General features: G+C 38.8%; 1 long non-coding RNA gene across 6 annotated transcripts in view; it reads left to right on the top strand.

Moving 5' to 3' along the window:
* Positions 1-19473, top strand: part of Csl1 (citrate synthase like 1) — a 120380-nt gene that overhangs the window by 50071 nt on the left and 50836 nt on the right. The window contains exon 4 of one of the 6 annotated variants that reach the window (XR_010053261.1): positions 3559-10203. The exons of the other annotated variants lie outside the window; for them this stretch is intronic. This is a non-coding gene — a long non-coding RNA (citrate synthase like 1). Of the gene's footprint in view, positions 1-3558; positions 10204-19473 lie in introns of those variants that run through there. 6 annotated transcript variants of the gene reach the window in all.

Here is a 19473-nt window from a genome sequence, read left to right as displayed (position 1 = left end):
TTCATAGTGAAAGGGAGACCAATGGTAGGAAACTACTCACACCCGTTTACTACTGCATAGCCTAGCAACTATGGTGGCTGGAAGCCTTGGAGTCACTGAAAATTACTGACTTATATGGAGCATATCACATAGTTTGATGCCCCAGAGCACTGTCACTGTGAAGCCAGGGGAAGACCAGGTCCACTCTACATAGAGTTTCGCTGCCCTTTATCATGACTTGGATGGAATTATGCTCATCGGACAGACCCAATTTTCAAGTTTGTCAAAAGCAAACGACTATTTGTGATCATTAGCATTAGGCCGGCTGACGCGACAATTCTGAGGATCGAAATGATCCCACAGGGTTTTGAAAGCTCTGACGTGTCTGTGGAGATCCAGAGTTCCAAGCAGATGGCAATGAATCGAGATTTACAATTAACTGGTCCCATAGCAGAGAGTAAGTGTGGAAAACTCCATGCTAAACGCGATAATTATGTTCTATCTCTTACCCCAAAGATTGGGTGGGATTCATCACTGAAGAGTGGGTGGGAAAATAGTAAAACCAAGACATTGTGGACAACTGCCGCATCACAGATATTTTTTTCTCAAGATGAAGGGACAGTATACATACATACCCACAGCAGTTGTGACAGTGTGCTCAAGAGTAAGTCAGGCAAAACTCCAATATGGATAAAGGAAGAGATCAAAAAGCCCCACCCTAGTTCAGGAGTGTTTATCTCCTGGCAAAGGGAGAACCAGTTTTCTTCACCAAATGGACCCCTGCTAGACTGCCCATGTTCCAATGGATTGCCCTACACCCATGCAGATCTTGGCAGCACCAAATGGATCCAGTGGATGAAAGAGAAAAACAACATGAAGTTGGCAGGAAAAAAAGTGGTGGGAGCTACCAGAAAGTTGAAGAGGAGAGTGTGGGGGTAAATTTGATCCAAATACTTTGTACTGAGTATGATGAAACTTGATGATACAGAACAAAGAAGTGGGGCAGGAGAGCGTATGGGGGCGAGGAATGATGAAAGCATGGCACATATGAGTGAAAATGGAATAATGAAACCTATTATGTTGTAAAATGAACAAAGCATTAAACACGTACAGTTTAAAACATAACCAACAACTGTGAACTGGATGGCATGTACCTAATTAGAGGAGGAGATGGAGGGGAAGAAAAAAGACATCAGCATGACATACAAAACATATAGGAACATGGCAGGCATAAATGCCACTATTTCAATAGTTACATCCATTATAAATGAATTAAAAATGCTAACCAAAAACCACAGATAGAGTGGTTTTGAAAATAATCCTATAGGGAATGGATAAAGTCCCGAGTAAACGGACATTGTTGACATGAGCATTGTCATATCAAGGACCAACCTTAGCCCCATGGAGGTGGCAAAGCCTTCTCTGGGTGAAGCTCAGAGGGGTGAGAGAGTCTTCCTCAGATCAGTGAGAGTGTTGACAGTGTATACAAGCATTGTCCACTGCAGGCTTCTCCTCAGCCCCGAGTTGTTTACAGTCCAATGCTGTTCCCTCAGAGAGACTGCTTCTACCAGGGTTAGCTAAATCTGCCTCTTTGTTTATCTGTATATAACACCACCTTCTTCTTCAGCTGTAAACACTAACCCAGCCTCCCAGTTCAACTGTATATGTAATAAACATGAACTTCCAGAACCCTGTGGCTTCTCCATATAGGAAGCCAGCCCACCAAATTCCAGATTTCTGTGTTTGTCCTTTCTCCATTCCCTCAACAACCATTACAGGTCAATCCTTGGAGCCACGTAGGATATGTAAGGCACAGTCCATGCATATGGCTCATGTAAATGAATTACATTAAATTCTAGGATACCAATGATCTAAACCATTTGAGATATAAGGCGATTGTAGTAGCATAAGTTATAATTTCATAATTATTAAATATGCATGTTACCACAAGTGGCAAGACACAGAGTGTGATGAAGGGAGCAGTGATCAATCCAACAGTAGTAGCTGAAGGGTTCACTATTTTACTATTGATTATTGGTAAGGTTACTAGATAAAAATAATTTGTTGAGAATAACAACAAGCAAAGTAACAAACAAATAAACAGAAAAGGGTAGTAGTATGGCGCTGAAAAGAAAGACTAAACTGAACAGTTTTCCAAAAACCCTTCTGAAAGCTTTCAATGGGGTTATTTAAGTATTTTAACACTCATAAATAATTGCCCCAAAAGTGATCAAAAGCATAGCTGTGATCATAACACTTAGGAAGCAGAAGTATAAGGATGGGAAGTTCCGAGTGAGTCTGAGTACATAGCTAGAGCCAGTTGCAAAAATTGTTCAGAAACAATAATAACAGACACTTCACTGTATTGATAATCAGAGTTTTTCAGTTAAATTATGTTGTTACAAACCTGCTTTTCTTTTTATGTGTCTTTAAATTTTAATCATTCATAATTAACAGAGTACATGCATGGCTGAAAACTCAGAAAAGAAAGATCTCAGATCCCCAAATTTTGGCTGATTTGAAAACCCTGTCATATAGGCTTATGTAACTAAATAATTACTTGTCTTGCAATTGTTTTACTAGGATAAACTCACAGAAATAAAACTGTTATGGCAATAGGTGTATCCATTTAAAGAAAATTTTCAGTGACTTTGCTCACCACTATACTACAAATGCACTCATAAATTTTTGATACATGAAGACATATTGCCCTTCTTAAAACAAAGAATCAGTTCATATTCCGTCATCACGCTAAAGAATCCATTTTCTGAGAAATCAATTTCTGATCGCAGAGTATATTCTCATTTGTTTAAATCTCCTCTTACAGATGGATATTCCAATCATTCACTTAATAAGCAGTTATTTTCTGCCTGGCTGCTTGTATCCGGAGCACTTCTGCAGTGGTTTACAAAACAGACATGACCTCATCCATATGACCTTCTCACTTTTACACCACTCAACTGCTAAGATGACTATTGCCAGTGCATATTTATGGTTTAGATAATTGTTTGCAAAGCAATCTCAAAAGTAGCGACAGGCTTCCTCACACTTCTGTTAAGGTTCATGATGTCTTTAGTTTCCCTGGAAACCAGGTGAATTGGGTAGATGTCACAAAACGTATCTTGGGATTAGTTGTCCTGCTGGTGTTAAGACAGAGGAAGTTGGTTCATGTTTATTTTGAGACAATGTGTAAGAGAATAGAGGAAGTGAGAATGAATTGGATACATGTGTGACATCTAGGGTAGATTTTCAGTGTCAGACAAACTTCAGAAATCTTCCCATTCAAATACTTGATTATGCATTTTCATTGTGAAGTCAGATGCTTTCAAAAGATACTCTTTTATAAGGTCATGATTGCAAATCTTTGAAAATATTAATAGAAACATATGGATTACAATAAATATCGGTAGTGCAATAGTTATAGATCCTGAATATAATTTTTATCCTGAAACATGGAAGATATAAATAATACAGCTAAAACACAATAATTGTTTTTTCTTTAATCCTATCTAATTATATGCAATATCTAAGTCTTAATTATGAAAACGTTTCAAATCCTCCCTTCTTTGTCTTTTCCAGAAGGAATTCAAGATTTAAAAGGACACCTCCCCAAAAGCACAAAACATTAATGCTTCAGTGGTGTATTAGGTTTTACCTGAAGACATTAGTGTACAACTTAGGAAATTTACTAAAGAAACTAGTAGAATCATTATTGAAGAATCCTATCTTCTTTAGCTTTTGAGAATTTTTACCATATAAAACTTCTTTGGCATACACAGCTGTTTTGTGACTGAAAATTTCAACTTGGAAATGGGTTGAAGATCTCTATATAAGTAGAGTTTAATCACTGAGCACGAGAAATCAACTCAAACATATACAGCTTTCCATCTTGCCCTTGGGAACAGCAATTCATGAAATAATAAGAAAAGAAAATCAACACAGAGATAAAAAGGAAGACTGGGATGATCAAAGACTCTCGACCTACATTTATCTGTATAAAATTTGTTTATTAGCAGAAACTTCAAATAAATTGTGTCATTAAAAAAAAACAGCATGATATAGCAACCATTAAAGTAAAACCCAAATAATGTTATGCTATCTCAGAAATGTTCCTACACATTCGTTTCACTTATGAAAGACACCTAAGAAGCAGAATTGACTGGCTAGACTTCAAACATGTGAAACTTTAAAGTAACAATAAAAATAAATGTGCATGGGCTTTAGAATGGAAAATCCCTTTCAGGAGCCTTCCAACTGACTTTATAAGCCTACAGACCAAGGTTATTAGAATATCAGCTGCTGACTGACTAATTACTAAGGATCCTGGCTTCTTCTAGAGAAAAAAGTATTACCCACTGAACAAAGGATTTAAAGTAAAAGAAAAAATAAGAAATCAATAATAATTATTCAAGATTGCTTAATCTTGGATAGAACCTTTGGGTGACAGTTATCATTAACCATTTTGTGTGTGTGTGTGTGTGTGTGTGTGTGTGTGTGTGTGTGCTTTTACATAAATATATAATATATACAAAATACTCAAGCTCCTGAAATTTTCTCACAGAAAGTCTACATTAAATTTTATTTCTTCACATTTCTGTCTCATATTAACAGCTAAGGTACAGCTCATGGTAATGATGACTGACCTCTTCAGAAGTTATGGGAAAAAGATGATTATGAAAATTATTTCATATTTGGAAAATCACACAGGTTTCTTCTGCAAGTTATTTACTCTGGGATATTCATTAAAGCAACAGTGTAAGTTCTGGGTAAAGATGCAGCAAAACTCTGGATTCCTTATAATTTAAGAGAAAAAGGTAGCAATGTAATTTTTGGACTAAACACTTTCTTAGTCATCTTAGTATCCTCCCAAACAAGAATTTCAATCATTGTCTGAACTTTTACCCTGGATCCATGAATGGATAAAATATTACAAGCATTGGCACACAGCAAAAAATAGATGCTAGGGATGATGAAAAGTAAACATTGTTCTCCTTGGGGTGCATATGATGCACTCATGTGAATTATCTAGATTTGTAAACAGGCAAGATTTTTTCAAGTAAATGGGTGACACCATCAAGAGTACCATATTGGTTACCTCTGTGTCACTGTGACAAAATAACAGACAGAAACCAAATGGAGGAAGAATTTATCTTAGCTCACATTTCAGAGGATTTATTCTGTGGTCACTTGATTTATGTTTCTCTGTCTACAGAGGTCCAGAACGTCATGATGTAGGAGCATGTAATAAACGCAAGGTTTTCACACCATGGCAGACAGGACACAGAAAGAGAGGCAGGACATTGGACAAAGACACTTATTGACTAACTACCTCTAGCTAGATACTAGCAATTCATTTATTCTCTATTGAGTTTCTTCATATGAAAAACTTGATAAAAAATACTTTCTGGAGATAACCTAGAAGACCGTCTTTCTCACTGTCAAGCCATGTTTTCTCTGTGGATGAATAAGTCCTTTGTACCTAGCCAATGAATGCTAGCATATAGGAACTAAACTCTTTGGACTGACTGTTGCATACCTGGAAATCCAGTATATAAATCCTTGTCTGTTGTGGGGATGTTGTGTTTATGATTTTGATGAAGTTGCTTAGATTTTACACTAATACATGCATACTGGTTATGACGTTTTTATTCCAATCATTGTCTAAACTTTCACCCAGGATCCATGAATGGCTAAAATATTGCAAGCATTGGCACACAGCAAAAATGAAGGCTAGGGATGATTTTGCTGAGAACTTAACCAAAACCAAAAGCAAATAAAAAATAATAAGTAGGACCAAGTAAAAAGAAAACTCTCCCAAAGCAAGCAGAACAGAGACAAAGTTTTAGAGAGATGCAAGCTATGTGGAAGATGAGGACGGGATCATCATGGTGCTGGCTATGCCATGGTACCTGAGAAAGGGACCTTCATAAAGGATAAGCAAATTTAGAGCGAAACTCTACAGCCAAGTCACTCTGGCAAGGAAGTACAAAAGTTAGTAATGGAATACTGTTTCCTAACCACAAAGGCTGCCTTCCACCTTCCTGGATTAATAGAATTATGATGCTTAATAGAATTATGATGCTAAGAATCTTGAGAACACCCTTACAGGCATAAGGAAATATGACTTGTTAATAGCCCTATGTTAATCGTCTCAACTCTCCCACAAAGAGATACAGCCCAGCTGATGGTTTTCATTAGTTTATAAATGATTAGGTTGGATTATGGCATCTTTCAAGTAAAATGTTTTGTTGATTCTCCCTTTCAACCTTCCCTTATGTTCTGAGAACCCGAGAGGGAAACAAGGGATGTTTTCTCCCTCTTTACTTGTGGACAAATGCTTCTGTTTTCCTTAGCCCGACTCCAGCTCTAACACTGGATGGTTTCGTTTTGTACTTGAAAACCAGCACAGTCCCTCTGCCCCAGATGAGAGGAGACTGCTTCTGTCCTTGGAAGTGGTCTCAATACGGACCACATGCCTTTTCTTTCTGGTTGCTCTCAGGATTCTTGTTTTTGCTGTTATATGTGGCTATGATGTGTCTTAGAATGGATTACTATTTTTTTTATTGTACATTTTTTTTGTTTTTCATTTTTGTTGTTGTTAGCTTTCTGAACCTGTCTTTTGACTAGTGATTTCTAGCTGTTGTGTCTTTAAATATTCTTTCTGCCCATTCTCTTTCTCTCTCATTCTGGGGATCTAATGACAGCACACACAAAGATACAGACCTTATCATTAACTGTGGTCATCCTGCAGGTGAGAAAACCTCCCTTCTCCATTTTCTCGGGATGGCACTTACTCTGAACTGTGCTCTCTGTCTGGGCAAGGGGCTGCAGCATGTGGTACAGCTGCATCCTGTGTATGTCTGATGGCCTTTGTTGTAGCTATGATTTATTTGTTCATTTTACAACCCAGATGTCTTTAAGTAGGACACAACATTGAGGTTCACTGTAGGCCCTGTGGCTTGGTTACTTAGCCTAGCCCCAAATATTTAATAAGTACAAACTACATACTATGTCTGCCTGTGGTTTTCATTCTCCATTGCTTAGTGATGCACTGATTGTCCATTTTTATGTTTTCTTCCCAGAAATGCCTACTTAGGTCTACTACACATTTCAGAATGAGGTTGCTACTGTTAATTCCTCTTACCACTTTGAACAGGAGAATGAACAAATACATTTATTCATTTGAGTGATGAGGACTGAAGCCAGTGGCTTATGCAGACAGGCATCTGGTCTACCACAGACTTACATCTTCACTTTTATCCGTATTGACCTTTTATTTTCAAGCAGCTTAGAGATGAAATGACTTTAATGCCTATTGCTTTCTAGCTGAAGGGCACGGGAACATGTGCTGGCACTCTGACATAACTCTTACTTGGACAGTCAGGGAGGCTTTACGCAGGGGGTGCTCTGTCTCACATAGGATACAGGGAGGCAAGTTTCATGAAAATTGTAAGCCCTTCCCCATTCTTATTTTGGGGAAGGAACACTGGCTTCCAGTGGCTAAAGTGCAGGCTGACAGTCTTTTCTTAGTATTTCCATATGTATGCTGCCTTTCTGCTTCCCCCACACACCCCACTGCTGGAAGCAGAGCTTACCTGATAAGCTCCACTGTCTCTGAGTACATGGTGAATGGATTCCACTGGACCTTGTTCCATTGCATTTCCATATTTGATGAAGGACAAGGGTGCTTCAGCATAGTTCAGGACTTTCCCCACCTGACCAACAGAGTCAGTAATATGTTCTTTAATAAGAGATTTTTTTTTTAAAAAATGGGTCACCATTATAGAGTTTATGTTTTGAGAAACCCAGAATTTGATCTCTAAAATCCTGTGCAACAGAGCTGAGGAAAAAATAGAAATGTAGTTTTCCCTGCCACCCATAGGTCATTTTTCATGATTTCAGAGACCTGAAATATCAATATGGTCTAAGTGTTATGAGGCAAAATCCAGAAACAAACAGTTCTTGAGCTCATACATTTTATCATAGCTTTCTATTATAGTTGCCCTACATTATCATTAGTTGCTAGTTATTGTTAATTTCTTTCTATGCTTAACTGAAATTCAAAATATGCATGCATATGAAAACCAGTATATATAAGCCTTTGAGCATTCTACAACTTCAAGAAATGCTATGGGAGCATGGAGCTTAGAGCCCATCTCCGTTGGATAAAGGGGATCTAGTTCAAAGCCTCTCCAGTTATTCGCTCAGGTTGTAAGTTTGAAGCCAGTGAGTGCTTACAACTAGAATTTAAGTAACAGCTGCCAATGCAATGCAAAAGCTTCGACTTTGCAAACCCTGGCATTCATTACTTGCAAAATGCAGACTCATTGGCAAAGACCCACATAGCATAAAACAAAGGTGCAATGCTGTCTACCAAGTACATAGAAGTGTGACACAGATATTTTTATGAAGCCCTATTGTTAATACCTATTTCCAATAAAGCAGATTTCAAGTCAAAATTATTTTAAAGAGATAAAAAGGTCACAATAACAGGTATGGTCTTCCAAGAAGATAAAGATGATAAACACACACATGCACCAAAGGTTGGGAGTACCTAATTTCATAAGTTGAACAGATAAGGCAAGGTAAAATAAACTGTGGTTGACTTCCATAGCCCATTCTCACCAGTGGACAGGTCATTCAGAGTAAAACAAAACAAACAAGCAATCAACAACAACAGTGGGACTTTAAACTGTATCACAGAGCAAGTGGACTTGACACACACCTACAGTTCATTCGACCCAGCAACTGAAGAAACACACACTCTACTAAACAGCCCAGCAGTCTGCTCCAATAGAGACAACATTACAGGCCACAAGTCAAAGCTTTATATATACAAATGAATCAAAATTATATTCTGTGTCTTATTAGACCACAGTGGAATAGCATTAGTCTGATAACACAATAAATGATAGAAACTATATAAAACTGTGGAAATAAAACAATATCCTCCTGAGGATCAGTGCATTGTTGAAGCAATTAGGGATTAAAAATATAAAATTCTTATAATCAACTGAGAATGAACTAAGGGGAACTTTAGAATACATGAAAGGCTATTCAAAAAGAAAAGTCTACAACTATGTGCCTATGTTAAAAACTCAGAAAACTCTCAAATAAACCAATGATTTGCTTTGTCTTAGACACACAAGTAAAAAGTAAATCTAAAATTAGTAAGCGAAAAGAACTAATAAAGCTCAGAGGAGTAATGAATGAAGTGGATCCTAAAGCTTTCATACAAAGAATCAGGGTAACAGAGCTGGGTCTCTGAAAAGATACATAAATCAACATATCCTTGCCAAAAGTAATCAAATGAAAGGGGAGGATCCAAATTAATAGCATTAAAGATGAAAATGGTACCATTAAAACAATATTAATGAATTTTAAAAGATCACTAAGGGATACTTTAGAAACCTATATTCCAATAAATAGAAAATTTCATAAGAAATTAATAACTTATAGATATGTGACTTATAAAGAGTAAACCAATAGGATATAATAATCTAAAACTAACTTAACAACAATGAATGAAATCAAGGCAGAAAGTCTACCAACTCAGTAAGGGTCTGGACAAACATATTTGAAGATGAATGAACTAACAGCAATACTCCTCAGTCATTCTGTAAGGGGACTGGGAAGGAATTCTACCAAACTCATTCTCTGAAACCAAAATTATCCTGATATCAAAACCATATAAGCACACACACACATGTACACACACACACACACACACACACACACACACACACACACCCCAGAGAAAGGGAGAAGGGAGTGAAAGTTAGGAAAGTAAAAACTAATTTTCCTGAGGAAAATAGATGGTAAAAATTATCAAATATATTTGAAAACTGAATTAAACAACATGTTCTGACAAGACAACACATATTGCATAAATGTTTAAATAAGTATATTCATAAAAAGTAAACATCACATAAATAGACTTTAGGACAGAAATCACAGGACCATCTCAGATATAAAGAATCTTCACCAAAATCCAAGGTCATCATTAAAGCCCTAAAGAAACAAGGAATAGAAGTAACATATCTAAAAAGTCTAATACTGTGTAGGACAAACTTATTCTTAACACTGAAAGCACTTAATCTGAAGTTGAGCACAAAGGAGAAAGAAAATGTTCATTATCCATTCCTGTCCAATATCATGTTTGAAGTTTTAGCCAGAGCTATAAAGCAAAGTAAATAAATAAAAAGGTGTAGAAAAAGAGTAAATTATCTTTAGTCATAAGGGAAATGCGAATCAAAACAACCCTGAGATTTTACCTCACACCAGTGAGAATGACTAAGATCAAAAACTCAGGGGACAGCAAATGCTGGCAAGGATGTGGAGAAAGAGGAACACACTCCATTGTTGGTGGGATTGCAGACTGGTACAACCATTCTGGAAATCAGTCTGGAGGTTCCTCAGAAAATTGGACATTGAACTACCTGAGGACCCAGCTATACCTCTCTTGGGCATATACTCAAAAGATGCCCCAACATATAACAAAGACACATGCTCCACTATGTTCATAGCAGCCTTATTTATAATAGCCAGAAGCTGGAAAGAACCCAGATGCCCTTCAACAGAGGAATGGATACAGAAAATGTGGTACTTCTATACAATGCAATACTACTCAGCTATCAAAAACAATGACTTTATGAAATTCATAGGCAAATGGATGGAACTGGAAAATATCATCGTGAGTGAGGTAACCCAATCACAGAAAAACATGCATGGTATGCACTCATTGACAAGTGGATATTAGCCCAAATGCTCGAATTACCCTAGATGTACAGAACACATGAAACTCAAGAAGGATGACCAAAATGCAAATGCTTCACTCCTTCTTTAAAAGGGGAACAAGAATACCCTTGGCAGGGAATAGGGAGGCAAAGTTTAGAACAGAGGCAGAAGGGACACCCATTCAGAGCCTGCCCCACATGTGGCCCATACATATACAGCCACCAAACTAGATAAGATGGATGAAGCAAAGAAGTGCAGGCTGACAGGAACCAGATGTAGATCTCTCCTGAGAGACACAGCCAGAATACAGCAAATACATAGGCAAATGCCATCATTAGACCACTGAACTGAGAACGGGACCCCCCTTGAAAGAATCTTAGAAAGGACTGAAAGAGCTTGAAGGGGCTTGAGACCCCATATGAACAACAATGCCAACCAACCAGAGCTTCCAGGAACTAAGCCACTACCTAAAGACTATACATGGACTGACCCTGGGCTCCAACCTCACAGGTAGCAATGAATAGCCTAGTAAGAGCACCAGTGGAAGGGGAAGCCCTTGGTCCTGCCAAGACTGAACCCCCAGTGATCGGGATTGTTGGGGAGAGGGCTGTAATGTGGGGAGGATGAGGAGGGAAACACCCATATAGAAGGGGAGGGGGAGGAGTTAGGGGAATGTTGGCCTGGAAACCTGGAAAGGAAATAACAATCGAAATGTAAATAGGAAATACCCAAGTTAATAAAGATAGAAAAAAGAGTAAATTATCACTCTTAGTGCAATGGAAATCTAAATTAAATTGAGATTCTATATCTCCTCTAACAGAATTGTCAGAATGGTCAGGGTTAATGAATTCATGCTTAATAATACCAAACAATGCCCTCTTAAAAACCAGCTTGAATGATGTCAGAGATCTCTCACAGTACATTGCTGATAAGAATTTAAACTAGAGAAACTACAATGAAAATCAGTACGGTAGTTACTCAAACTGTAAAAGAACTACTATATGTTGTACCTATACTATGCCACTCAGGGAATAAATGCACTCAAAGGATTCTTAGACAAGATATTGCAGAGACCCTTGCCTGCCTAAGTTTACACAGCAGTATTCACTCTAGTCATGTATCTAGTCTCTGTGTCCCTCGACAGAAGAATTACAAAAGAAAATGCAGTATAAACAGTAGAGTTTTGTTGTTAATATTATGTATTAAAGAAGAACAAAATTATGCCATCTCCAAGAAAATGGAACTGCAGGTTCATTAAGCAAAATGAATAAGAACAATAAAGTCAAATGTCACATTTTCTCTCATGCTATGTGGTGGTTTGAATATGGTTGGCTCCTGAGAAGTGACACTACTGGGAGGTGTGCCCTTGTTGGAATAGGTGTGACCTTTGTTGGAAATAGTATGTCACTGTGAGGATGGGCTTTGAGGTCCTATGTCTAAGCTTCACCCAGTAGAGAAGAGAGACCGTCCTCTTGGCTGCTGCAGAAGATAGTCACCTAATGGCTGCCTCTGAATGAAGATGTAGAATTCTCAGCTTCTTCTCCTGAACTGTGTGTGCCTGCAGGCTGCCATGTTTCCTGCCATGATGATAACGAACTGAACCTCTGAAACTATAGGCCAGCCTCAAATGTTTGCTCTGGTCATTGTTTCTCTTTGCCAGCAATGAAATCATAACTAAGACAGAAACTGATACCAGGGACTCAGGTATTGCTGTAATAGGTCTGACCTATGCTTTTGCTTGGAGAAATGTGGATTTGGGGACGTTTGAAAGCCTTAAAATGCTTTAATGGCTTATTGGGCCATTCTAGTAGAAGCATGGAAAACAGTGCTAATTTGAATTATGGGGGGTTGGTTAACTGACTTCAGAGGAGAAGAATTTGGTTTGTTGCCTAGAGATTGTACTTGTGATATTTTGGTGAAGAATGTGGCTACCCTTGTCTGATGAGTCTGCCCAGGGCTAAGATGAAGAGATTCAGATTAATTGCATTGACAAAGGAAGTCTCAAAATAGCCTGGCATAGATTTTTGTCCTCTGGTTTACTCTCCTGAAGAGCATGTTGTTCAAGTGTAGCAAGCTTAGAAAAGAAAAATACAAAATATATGGTTGAAATATTAATGGGACACCAGGAACTGAAATGTACCTGGTACCTCAGGATGAGATCTCACCTAGCTAACCTTATTGTTTATGCTTTTGGAGTTGAACAATGGAGAGTTATATTGTTATTATGACCCAATTATTGCTTTCATTTGGACTTGCAATCTGGAATGAATTATAATCCAGAAATGGAGGAGAGACCTGTGATCAAGATCTTGAGACACAGTGGCCATGATTATAAAGATCAAGTGAAAAGAAATTAGGTCCAGGCATGGTGGTACACATCTTTAATCTCAGCACTCTGGAGACAAAGGCATGAAGATCTCTGAGTTTAAAATCAGTTTACAGAGCAAGTTCCAGGACAGCCAAGCTTAGGCAATGAAGGATGTAATAGAACAAGTTGACCATGTTCCAGCCCCAGCAAGCAGCAGAACTTGGCAGCTTTAGTCATGTGGCTCTGGCTTTAGAGTCAAGAATGGGACAATTGATACTGAGTAACTGGAGCAAGTAATTAGTAGTGATAAAGAAGAGACTAACATCACTGGGGTGAAGTGTTCTGGGAAGTACTTTCTGAGAGCACACAGAAGCTGTGTTTCAAAAATAGACATCATGCTGGCACCTGGCTTGATAATATATTAGAGTCACCCAGGTGGTACTGGCTATGAAGGCATGAAGGGGTCATGAAGAGCAGCTGAGACTTGGCACTGTGAGAAGCCAGTAAAGGCTCTTGGTGAAAGTACAGCTTCAGTTGCAGTTGATGGCCCAGGACTGAAGGGGTCCTGCAAAGAAGGTGAAGAGGGCCTACGAGAAGCTATTGGTGAAGCTTAGCTGCAGCGTAAGACACCATTGTATTGGAGATGTCAATACCACAGGGTAACCACCAAGAACAGTAGCAGCAGTGCAATTGAGATTCAAAGCCCACACCCACAGTGGCACACTCCTTCCAACAAGGTCAGACCTATTCCCGCAAGAACATACCTCTCGATCGTGCCACTTCCCATGGGCCAAATATATTCAAACTACCACATTCTACTCCTGGGCCCTCATGTGCATTATTAGGAGATATGGTCTTGTTGGAATAGGTGTTGCCTTGTGAAAAGGAGTATATCACTGTGGAGGTGGGCTTTGAAGTCCTATGCTCAAGTTCCACAAAAGACAGAAGAGACCCCTCCTCCTGGCTCCTTGCAGAAGACAGCTTTCTGTCTGCCTTTTGATCAAGACGTAGAAGTCTTGGCTCCTCCAGGAACAAGTCTGCCTGCCTACTGCCATGATTTCTGCCATTGATGATAATGGACTGAACCTCTGAACCTGTAAACCTCTAAAACTGTAAGACAGCTCCATTAAATGTTTGCCTTATTATACTTGTCTTGGTCATGGTGTCTCTTCACAGCAATGAAACCCTAAGATATGCCATGACCAGTTTTTATGTGAGTACTGAGAATAAAACTAATTTCTCATATTGGCTGTTGGTTCAGCAAGTATTCTTACCCAGTGAGCTATCTTCTCAGCCTCTTGATTTTCATTTTTCTTTTCTTTCTTTTTAATTTTTTTACCGATTATAACTATATTTCCCAAAGACAAATTGAACAAGTTGTAAAATTGGGGTAAAAATCGCTGTGCCTTACATCAAAGATTTCTGATTTAAGAAATTTGCTTAATATACGAGAGAGAGAGAGAGAGAGAGAGAGAGAGAGAGAGACTATAGTAACAAAACAGTATAATATAGGCCTAAAACTGATTATGCAATGATATAGAAGATTTAGGCATAAACCCATGCAGACACAATATGGCATACACACACACACACACACACACACACACACACACACACACACCACAGCCTTTATAATCTATGTATATATGACATGAAAAGCAAAGGGAGGGCTTTAGTGAGGAGGAGAGGGGAAAAGGGAGGTGAGTATGGGAAAAGTACATGATAGACATAAACGAAATCTCATTATAAAGCCACCGCTGAGTTTGGGAGATGGTCAGTCAGAAATGCTTTTGCCACGAGAGCATGAGGATCTGAGTTCGGATCCTGAGCACCCACCTGGTAGCACTTATTTGTAACCCCAGGTGCTGGGTACGTAGAGACATAGAGCCCCTGAAGCTGTCTGGCCAGCCAATCTCTCTGGACCAGCAAAATCCAGGTTCAGTGAGAGACCCTGTCTCAAAAGAAACAATAAAAATCATCAGAGGAAAATACCCAGCATCAACCTCTGGCCTCCACACCCACACACATATGTGCAGAGCCACACAGACACATACTCATACACACAGCTCCCTCCACACACAAAGGGCCATCACTTGGCAAAATGTAGACACACTTATAACAAGATTTTTAAACAAGTAAAGGAAAAGAAAATTTCGTGTTCTCAGCAACGAATGAATGTTTACATATTAAAATATCTACATATTAAAATGTATGAAATATTTTGGCCGACTTCATTGAAATGAGAACAAACTATAAAACAATTCAGGAGCTGTCACATAATTTGTCAAAATTTAAAAGATAATCCAGTGGATCATTGCCACGTCTTATGTCAAAGACTTCTATGATTTAAAGGATTTGATAAACATAAGTTCGCTCTCTTAAACATGAAAAACTAAAATTAAAAAAAAAAGGTTGCAAAAAAATGTAACTATCAAGAAAAAGGAACTAAAACAGCTGGCATTTTAGTATAAAACTATGAATAAAAATATTCATAACCCTCCCAGATAACCATGTTTGCACCATCGATTCCGGCTTTTCCAGTTTTACCTAGAATGAGAAGTAACCGAAAGGAAAGCAAAAGAAAAGTGAAAGGCCAACATCTAAGCTAACAGCAAAAGAAAGATCCTTACGTAGACCTGAGATTTTACTTGAGAAGTAAATGTGCATCTCAAGTAAACTGTTCCCCATCATTGCAGAGACATTAAAACAACGCAGTCTTTGAAATGAAAGTATCTCACAGAATGCAGAGCCGAACTGTAAGCCACGTGAGAATAGGAAAATGTTGGAAAGGCCTCTTACGTTATAAATAATTTGAAAGGAAAAAACTGTATCTGTGGGTCATGCAAATTTCTTTCATAAGATTATTAACCTATGAAATCCCAAATACTAAAAAATTGAAAAGTGCTATAAAGCAATGGTCTAGACAGCAGAGGAACACACACACACACACACACACACACACACACACACACACGCACACACGCACAAGTACACACAGAAGGGCTGCATGCTTTTGTAGTTCTATTCCTTAGGGAATTAAGCATTTTCTATCGCTACTGTAAGTGGGTAGCCCTTACAAAACTGAGTTACATCAAATCCATCAACAACACAGCAGCTGAACCGAAAGGTCACGGGTCATTGCAGAAGAGGGGACAGAAAGATTGTAAGAGTCAGGGAATCAAGGCGTTTGCTGTGAGACCATGTCTCCTAGAAATGTGTGAGAGGCAACACCACTGACGTCTTAGCACCACCGACGTCTTAGCACCACCGACGTCTTAGCACCACCGACGTCTTAGCGCCATGGCTGTCTAAACTAGACCTACAGAATGATAATACTGTAGTCATGCTAATACAGAAGGGAGAAAGCTCCTGAGCCTCAACCCTAGACATAGAAGCACAGGAAACTAAAGAATGCTGGGATCAAGAAAAGAGTCCTCCCTGGGGAAGATGTACCCACCCAGTTGGTGTTCCAATACCAAACATTGCGGAAAACATATACTCACGTGTAGCATTGTTGGGACTGATAAGTTTGTATATATGCATTTAGGAGTGTGTGTGTGCGTGCGTGCGTGCGTGTGTGTGTGCGTGCGTGTGTGTGTGTGTGTGTGTGTGTGTGTGTAACAGCACTTAAAGAAAAAGAGGTCATAAATTTGAAAAAGAGCAGAGTTGTATGGGAGGGGTCCGAGGGAGGAAAGGGGATGGGGAAATGAAGGTATTATAATATAATCTGAAAAGTAAAAACATATTATAGAAACAATGCTTCTAATTTTGACTATAGCGTTGAAATGCAGTTGACTTATTTTGGAATAATAATTTATGTTTAAGAAACTTAACCTGTATAAGTGTGTGCATTCCGGGGGCCTGACAAATACACATTAACGTGAACAGTCAATTCTGGCTGTAGCAGTTCGCCATCCCACCAGTTCCTGGAAACACAGCTCTGCTTTCTTCACACCAAATATAAAATCTGTATTTCCTGTAATTTCTCCTAAATTGAATAGGATTTGTAGATCAGTGTGGTCAGTGGACATCTTAATAACAATGCCTGCCACAGACGTGACCCATTCCTCTGTTTACCTAGTTATTCTAAAATTCCTTTCAGTGGGATTTTATGATTCCTAGTGAGGAAATTTTTCACATCTTTAAGTAGAATTTGAAGTGCTTTGCAGTTTTATTCTATTGTGAGTAATGTTTACACTAAAATATCAATTGTTTATTGCCACATAGGGAAAAGCAAGTGAGCAGTAAAAAAACTCTATCCCACGTAGCCTACTAAATTTACTTATGACCCCTGCCCTTGGTATTCTGAATGTGAAAGTTAGACTGCCTCATCCCCCCCTGTAGTCAGTAAAGCCGCCCATTTTCCCTTGTTTCATTTTGCATTGATCCCATGGCCATATTCCTACAGTCTAATTTTCCCACATATCCCTTCCCGTGGATTTCCCATTACACATACTGAGTCTTTCTTTCCAGACATTTATTCTGTTTATCTCTCATATGTCCCCCCCACTGCTTTATATTTTCCTCAAAGTCCCCTGAGCTGGCTGGGCACCGTGATCATGCTTATTCTGATGCTCTTATTTGGTACATTCTCCTCTCTGACAGCTCTTGGTGGTTCTGTTTATTGGCCTTTGTATTTCTGTAATCATGTGCTTCTTGGTAGGTGAAAGAATTTTCTTTGTATGGTGGACACAGTGAAATCGGGTTAGGAAACACTCTGAAACTCGATGTCCTAGTTAAAAGAACCTTTTGTTCTCTTAGACCACTGGCTTACTTAGTTTTATTCATGTAATTCTTATTTTAAGCATTTCTAGAACATGTCTAGAGTAACTTTTCAATCTAGGTATAGATCAGTTTCTTTACTAGATGTGGCTTCTCTGAGTTCTCTCTGAATGTCCCAGTGATGACTGAAGAATTTCTACACTAGCTAGATAAAGGTCAGATGTCTCTGTGTTGTGCATGAGTTCCTGTTTATCCGATTTTACTGAGTCTAAGTACAACTTAGTACTCAGTCAAAGAGTGAAAGGTCCTCACCTAGGAATTTAAATGTTTTCCTGGTAGCTCTTTGTATGTGTCTGTGTTTGCTCTTTTTATGATATCTTTAAATTTCTTAGGCTAAACACCGTATAATTAATTTAACTCCTTTACCACGGATGAACTTTTAGGACCTGCTAGACATTCTATGCTTCTCACCTCAGTGTGTTTCAAGTGCTTTGGACAGGAATTGAGTGAGTGGTAGATCCTGGGGTTACAGAGCATTTCTCTCAAACTCCCTTTCAGCTCACACTTTCATCAGGATTTGCTGTCAGTGAGCAAACACATGCACCTGTTGGAAACAATTTGGTGCATCTGCTGTTTCTGCTAATGAGATAGATTGTGGTAGTGTTTGGTTCTTGCTATCCCATCAGTTACCAGGTTTGAGAACGATGCCTGGCTGCATGGTAATTTTCATTTCACCCTTGGCTACAAAATATCCTCATTTCTTAAGATGCATAGACATCAGCTCTTTATCTCTTCCAACGAAATTGAAATAATTAATCCCTTGCACTACTCTTATCTGGAGTGGCATCTCTTAGCAATCCTGGGTAAAAAGGTATTTTGAATGGTAAGTCAGAAGTACACACTACAGAAAGCATATAATTGGCACTGGCTTGCAAGTTCAATGGTGAATAAGACTCAGACATTGTATTCCAAAAAGACGATATAATTCATTGTTTTATGGTAAACTCAATAAAATTGCTTTCTGTGTTATTTTGAGGCAGAGTATGTGTCCGTTGTGTCTGTGGTGTTAAGTAGTAGACAATGAAATGATTGGTGTATGACAACTACTTCTTTTACTTTTAAAGAAAGTTTGCTAGAAAGTTCACAGTTAAAGCCAGCCAGTCCTCACGCAGAGATGGGGAGGAATCGAACTCCATCCAAAAGATGCTTTTAACCTCATCGTACATTGATTGGCTGAGTACAGTAGTGTGGTTGAGAGGCCAAGCACTTTAACCACAACCAGCAGGAGTTATTAGTTCAGATCAAAAAACAGTAACCGCAGCAAGAGCAGCAGTCAGAAGCCACAGCAGCAGACAAGGCCTTGCCAACATAGAGGATGTGGTGTTGATGCAAAGGTCAGTTACTTGTTTTCCTTTATTTAGGCGTAGCCTGTTCCAGCTGATTCTGTGGGATGCGTGAGGACTGAAGAACTGGCTTGATATCTTAGTGGTTGTTGGGACGGAAGACGGTGGCTGGGTGGCAATAGAGAATGGACCACTGGGAGGCATTGGGACTGTCTCTCTTGGAAAAACATAATTGAGTTTGATATGCCAGAAAGAGACTGGACTGTTTGGATGGACAGATGGTTAAACTGTGAGAGAACCTACCAGTTGCCCTGGAAAATTGGATTTCCTTGGACAAGAATGGACTTTTAAACATTATTTGGGCACATACACTCAAAGGACAAC

The sequence above is a fragment of the Rattus norvegicus genome, chromosome 7 (assembly GCF_036323735.1).
Source record: "Rattus norvegicus strain BN/NHsdMcwi chromosome 7, GRCr8, whole genome shotgun sequence".
In the NCBI taxonomy this organism is placed as follows: Eukaryota; Metazoa; Chordata; class Mammalia; order Rodentia; family Muridae; genus Rattus; species Rattus norvegicus.
This window is presented reverse-complemented; position numbering and strand designations above follow the sequence as displayed.